Genomic DNA, 7,615 nt, shown 5'->3' on the forward strand with positions numbered 1-7,615 from the left:
CTAACCAATAACTGCATGATGCTTTTACACACAGTTTTTTTACATGTATTCATCTTCTATTTCACTTACTACTTGTGGAAAAACTGCATTCCATGCCGGGCCTGGATGTTCCAACGCTCAGTTCTGCGAGTAAATTGCAACCAAGATTTCTACAAAAAAAAACACAAGCAAAAGAAGAAGAAAAATATATATTCTTTCAGAACATTTATCCTTTGGCAATCATTCTAATTTATATATGATGAAACATAACATCACTACTCCCTCCATATACACTAAAGAAATCTCACTGTGGAAGATATTATGATTTATACTTTCATTATTATATATGTGGTGCATTAGATAGAAAATAGTAAATGTTCATTAAATACTTGTGTTAAGTGACCTTTATTTCTCTAGAAAGGCAGCACTCTTGGCATTTTGGGCTGGATACTTCTTTGCTGTGGGAGGCTCCCCTGAACAGTTGGATGTTTAGTAGCATCTCTGACCTCTGTCCCCTAGGTGCCAGTAGCATATACTGTTCTGACAAGGAAAAATATCTCCAGACACTACCAAATGTCACCTGTGTGCAAAAATCACCCTGGTTGAGAATCACTGCTCCATAAAGTTTCCTCTGATCTGTGTAATAATTCTCGCACTAATCTTTGCTAGAGACAAAAAGGATTTCCTACATAATTTTAGTAGTATTTTTAATCATATTTCAAAATGAGTAACAAATTAATTTTATAAAAAATTAAGCTTTATTAAAATTCCTAATATAATGAAGTTATATTTGTAACTTACATAAACTGCCGAAAAGGTATTGGTTCACATGTACGTTTTTCGATAGATGGTATTTTATTGCAGGATAAATCTCTAGGAAAGGTAAAAGGAAAATATTGCCTCAATTAGCTATTAGATATCTAATTAGTAGGAATAACTAGTAGAAGTTAGAATGATAATAATAAATAAGAAGCTTCGTTCTAATCTCCAAACCTTACGAATTACTATTTGAACCTTCCAGAGCCCCTAACCCTGACTTCACCTCTCCTAACAGTCTCACCTTCAGGATCTTCATAAATTAAATATACAACTATAGATCTTTATAGATTTTGGAGGTAATCTTTCCTGAGAGCAGAGGCATTGATTAGATTCCAACTTTTGTGGCCTTATCAAATTCTAGATTATGAGCTCAACGTTTTTATCTCTATATATCATTATAATTTCTAATATTAGAAGGAATATTCTTATATTTACACATTTCCCAGTATAGTTCCGTTTCCCTAGGCCAATTCATTACCAGAAGAAATAAAAGATACCTTTTCACAAAACTTGAAAGGATGTTACTCCTATCATTAATATGTAACGTTAATCCAGGATTACACTTTCTATCGTATTGACTTTTATTCGAAAATACCTACTCTTGACGATAGCTGACTATCTTATTTCCATTGATTCCAGCTTAGTCTCTCATTTCACCTAGATCAGTATAACTGTCTTCTGACTGCTGTTTCCATCTCTACCCTCTCCCTTTCTAAAACGTGCTCCACGGGATCACCAGATTAACTGCTCTGGCCTTGGAATCAGCCTCACCGTCGGCAGGTGATTACTGACCAGGGACTGGATGGAGCTTGGACCTACCCAACAGCAAACCTGCTCTATCAGTGGGATCAGCCTCATACACCAACAGGTACACACTGGCTTCAGGAATACCACCGTCCAGCAGCGTGTGTGACCAGAACACTCACTTGCAGGCCAGAAGCAGCCATGGACTCAGCTGGCTCCTGACGCTGCCCATCAGAATGCCAACATAAGATTAGGGATACCCCAGACCCTGCAGATAGTTGTGTCAGGGACAGTGATCCAACACCAACTCTGCGACTCCTGGGTCCTGCAGCCAGAACTCAGGACCTGTGTCTTCCTCCCAGTAGCCAGCATAGCCCCAGGACCAGTGACTGGGCACTAGCCCTGATATCACCTGGACTGCAATTCAACCCATAAGTGATCCAGCACTACATTTGGTGTCCCCCAGAGTTGTGCAGCCAGCTGCCTTATGATTTAGCCTCACCAAGCAGCACAGACAGCCTCCATACTAGGCAGAGTCTGGCAAACATGCACTCTGGGGGCAGCCAAGCCTACCAGATTACCCACAGTAGTCACCCCACCACAACAGAAGAGCCCAAGCAGCTCACACAGGGGGTACACCTAGAACATATAGTTCTAGGGACCAGGGGACAGTGGGCTGCTGGGACACATAGGACCTCTCCTACAAAAGGCCACCTCTCCAAGGTCAGCAAGTGCAACGAGCCTACTACATACATAGCAATAAAAACAGCAAGTTAAGAAAAATGAGGTGACACAGAAACACGATCCAAATGAAGGAACGAGATAAGAACTCAGAAGAAGATCTAAGTGAAGTGGAGACAGCCAATCTCCTCAACAAAGAGTTCAAGGTAATGACTATAAAGATGATCAAAGAACTCAGGAGAAGAACCGATGACCAGAGCAAGAAGTTAGAATTTTTTTAAAAAGAGTTAGACCATTAAAGGACAACAAAACAGAGATGAGGAATACAATAACTGAAATGAAAAATACACTAAAAGGAAACTACTGTAGACTAAATGATACAAAGGAAATGAATCAGAAAACTGAGGACAGAGTACTGGCAATCACTGAAGATGAACGGTAAAACAATAGATTAAAATAAAATGAGGAAAGTTGAACAGACTTGTGAAACAACATCAAGTGTACTAATGTTTGCATTATACTGGTCCCAGAAGAAAAAGGAAAGAGAAAGCAGTGTAGAACATACCTGCAGACATAAGAGCTGAAAACTTCCATAACCTGGGAAAGAAAACAGACATCCATGTCCAGTAAACACAGTAAGGCCAAAACAGAATCAACCCAAAGAGGACCACAACAAGACTCACTGTAATTAAAATGGCAAAAAAAAGTAAAGATAAAAAGACACTATTAAAAGGAGCAAAGGAAAAGCAACAAGTTACAAACATGGGAACTTGCATAAAGTTATCAGCTGACTTTTCAGGATAACCTCTGCATGCCACAAGGGAGGGGCATGGTATATTTAAAGTCATGAAAGGGAAAAGCCTATAACCAAAAATACTCTACCCAGCAAGGCTCTCCTTCAGATTTGATGGTGAGATCTAAAGTTTTACAGAGAAGCAAAACTAAAAGAGTTCAGCAACGTCAAACCAGCTTTATGAGAAATCTTAAAGGGGCTTTTCTCAGTGAAAAACGAAAGGCCACGACTGAAACCTAAAAATTAGGAAAGGAAACTTACTAAAGGAAAAACATCATTGGATAAGGCAAATATTCAACAAAGGCAGGAAATCAACCATGTACATAGCTTTACTATTTTCTATCTAATGCACCACATATCTAATCATGAAAGTATAAATCATAATATCTTCCACAGTGAGATTTCTTTAGTGTATGGGAAGGATGAAAGAAAACAGTAATAAAATCATCTATATTCACAATAAGAAGTTCAGGGACACACAAAACAAGTAGATGTAAAATATAAAGTCAAATTCAGTAACTGTGGGGGAGCAGAGTAACAGTGCAGGGTTGTTAGTGTCCATGGGAAATTTAGAGCCCAGCAACTTAAATAATCACACACACACACACACACACACACACAAAACTGAAAGAAATCCAAATATTAAAGACAGTCCTCACATCACAGATGAAGGGAATAAAAGGGGAAGAAAGGAACACTGAAGAAATTAAAGAGGGATTCTAAAAATACCCAAGGCAAATGAAAATGAACACATAATGATCCAAAATCTACGGGACACAGCCAACGCAGTTCACAGGGGGAAGTTATAGTGATACAAGCTTATTCTTAGGAAACAAGAAAAATATGAAATAAACAACCTAACATTACACCTGAAGGAATTAGAAAAAGAAGAAAAAATAAAACTCAAAGCTGTCAGAAAGAAAAAAATTAAGAAAACAATGCCATATGCAATCACACCAAAAAGAATAAGATACTTAGGAACAAACACCCCTAAGCAGGTAGAAGACATGTGCTCAGAAATCTACCAGCCATTGGTGAAAGAAGTTGAAGGGAACAGAAAAAGATGGGAAAATATAGCAGGTCCATGGACTGGAAGAATTAATACTGTTAAAATAATCATGCTACCAAAGACAATCTACAGATTTAATGCAATCCCTTTCAGAATACCATAGCATTTTCACAGAACTTGAAAAAGTAATTTTAAAATTTGTATAGAAACACAAAGATCCCAAATAGCCAAACAATCTTGAGAAAGAACAGAGCTGGAGGCATCACGGCACCTTGACTTCAGATTATACTGAAAAGCGAGAGTAATCAAAGAGAATCGGACCGGAGCAAAAAAGACACAAAGATCACTGGAATAGAAGAGATCCCAGAAAGAAGCCCACACACTTATATTTAATTGATTTATGACAAAGCAGGCAATATGGAGAAAAAAACTGCCTCTTCAATAAGTGGTACTGGGAAAACTGGTCAGCTACATGGAAAAGAATAAAATTAGAGTATTTTAGCACACCATATATAAAATAAACGCAAAACTGAATAAAGACTTAAATATAGGACCATAAAACCCCTAGAGGAAAATACAGAACATTCTTCAACATAAATGATTGCAACAGTTTTGGGTTCAGTCTACTAAGGCAAATGAAACAAAAGCAAGAATAAACAAATGGCACTTCACTAAACTTAAAAGATTTTGCACAGCAAAGGAAACCAAAGACAAAATGAAAAGACCACCTGCTGAAGGAGAGACAATATTTGCACATGATAACAGGTTAACACCAAAAAGATGACCAAGCAAGGGTTCATATCTAAACTACAGAAACAGCACATGCAACTCAATATCAGAACAACACCCAAAATCTTTTTTAAAAATATGAGAAGACCTAAATAGACATTTTTCCAAGGAAAAAATACAGATAGACAGCCAGAACTCACAAAGATGCTAAACATAGCTATTCTGGCAATAAAATGCAAACCAAAACAATGAGATATATCACCTCAGGCTTGTCAGAATGGCTGTCATCAAAAAGGTCACAAATAACAAAGGTTAGTGAGGATGCGGGGAAAGGGAAGCTCTTGTACACTCTTGATGTGAATGTGAAGTAGTGCAGCTACTGTGGAAAGCAGAATGGAGGTTCCACAAAAAACTAAAAACAGAACTACCATAATATCCTGCAATTTCACTCTTGGGTATATAACAAGAAGACAAAAACACTATTTCAAAAACATAACTGCACACCAATGTTCATAACAGTGTTATTTGCCATAGCTAAGATATAGAGTCAAACTAAGTGTTCATCAATAGGTTAGGGGATAAAAACGATTTTCTATGATGACTTCAGCAAAACATGAAATTTTGCCATTTGCAAGAACATGGATGGACTTGGAGGGTATTATGCTTAGTAAAATAAGCCGCAGAGAAAACAAGCCTGGTAGGTTATCACTTACACGTGGCATCTAAAAAATTGAATACAACAACAACAACAACAAAACAGACTCACAGATTAAAGAACAGACTAGTGGTTACCAGCAGGGAGAGACAGGGTGGAGGAGCAAAAGAGTGGTAGAGATTCTGAGGAAGAATCCACTATGTATAAAATCAATAATCTACAGTGACGTACTGTACAGCATGGGGAATAGAGCCACTCTTTTATAGTAAGTATAAATGGAGATATACTTAAACATTTATGAATCACTATGTGTTGTACCTCTGAAACTAATATAATAATGTAAACTAACTACAGATCAATAAAATATAAAGTAAGAAACAATAAAGAGGAGATTATTAGATAGAAATCAATTAAATAAACACAAGTTTTGGGAATCAATGAATTAAAAAACAACATGTAAGATACAACATTGGCATTTAAAGTGTACGATCTATTCATTTAAGTGGTGAAAAATGGTACCCATTCTTACAATTTTTGTATACCTAAGATAAATTATTATCTACAAAAATATGTTACAAATATTCACTCAAAAAGAAAGAGAAAATTTGGATTAACCAATTTTAGTATACAAATTTAATAACAAAGTCTCTATGTAACATTGATTAGAATAAGTTCTGTTAGCCACTTATAGTTTGTGATGTAAAATCTTTTAAACCAAAAAAATCAGTCTTTCTACATTATTCCATTAGACATACATAGAAGTTAAAAGAAATGAGAAGACAGAAAAATCAACTAAGAAGGTGAATTTACTGAGAAACAGTCATTCTTTCTCCCTCTTTCTTTTCTTTTCCTCCTTTTCCAGGTCTCTTTCCGTTCCAAGAGAAGTCTTGAGAGTTCTGAGAATATTTCTTTAAGGGCTTCAAATCACCATACCTACATCCTCTGCCACAACTACACACACAGGAACAAAAATAAACCTCTGCTATCTACTCGTGTAGGAGGGATTCGTGCAAAATAAACTCCTACATGGAGACCAACAGGTGAGTTTTCTACCTGTTCTTTATAATGCCCTTCCATTATAGTAAATCCCACACATTATGAGGCAGAAGGGGTTATGTGAGCTCTTCCTTGAAGTCAAAAAACTTGCATTCATTTCAAGTACCTGGTGATCATAGGGTACAGCCAGGGAAGGTACCATCCTCCTTGGGGGGAGAGCGGTGAATGGGCTCCCACAGCCATGCACCTCCTGATGTACAGATTCTGGAGAAACAAGGGCGGTCACACCGCACTCAGCCTGTCAGGCTGTCGGGCCACTGGGCAACCCCACCAGCCTGGCAAGTGCCCTCTCAGTTGCTGAAAGCAAAACTCTGTCTCCCACTGTGAAGCCAGGTAATTTAGGCCAGAGAGTCAGAGGAGATCGGTAATCAACTCCTCCTCTCTGCTCACCTCCTTGGGGTTACAGCAACCCCATCTCCAAACCCAACTCTGATCCTGGAGTGCCAAAGTGGGAGTGCAGGTGGGCTCTGCCGGTGCTTTAGCGCCCTCTGGAGGTTGTCTTCTCTAATGGCAACTCTCAGCCCTTCCTCCTCCTCCTTCCCTAGTCCTGGGGGCTGCCTTGCCCTCTGCAGCTACTGGCCTGATTTCATTCTCCTTTTTTCTCCAATTACAATGAAGTGTCCTACAGAGGTTTGGAATCTCTTGAAGGAAGATCTTTGAGTCAATACACCTTAACCGTAAGAAGTTGGTTTCAAGAATGAACCTGAAATACTGTATTTTTCTCCTGATGATTCCAAGGAGAGACAGCTCAAGTTTTCTAAATCATAAGAAAAACCAAGGTAAATATGATATTCTGAGCCAGAGATGAAAAAGCAGTTTTTAGCACTCCCTCCTCATGTCATGTGACTGGGATTTAAATCAATCAGCTGCCACTGCTTTTTAAATCACATGACCCAACTTTAAATCAATCAGCTGCTTCCCTGTAACTCACGTGACTTGGCTTTGCATAGTAAGAAATGCAGAGGTACAAAAATGATGTTCTGAACAATAAATGGAAAAACAACATTTTAGAAAGTTTTTTTCTTTTCAAATAGACCATTCATTGCATACAGAGTAAAGGATTCTCTTCTGGATTTCTTGAACTGTAAACACATACAATGTCTCCCTTGGCTTGACTGACTTAGGTTTTTGGGGGTTTTTGCTGTTGTTG

This window comes from Phocoena sinus, chromosome 2, assembly GCF_008692025.1.
Source record: "Phocoena sinus isolate mPhoSin1 chromosome 2, mPhoSin1.pri, whole genome shotgun sequence".
NCBI lineage: Eukaryota > Metazoa > Chordata > Mammalia > Artiodactyla > Phocoenidae > Phocoena > Phocoena sinus.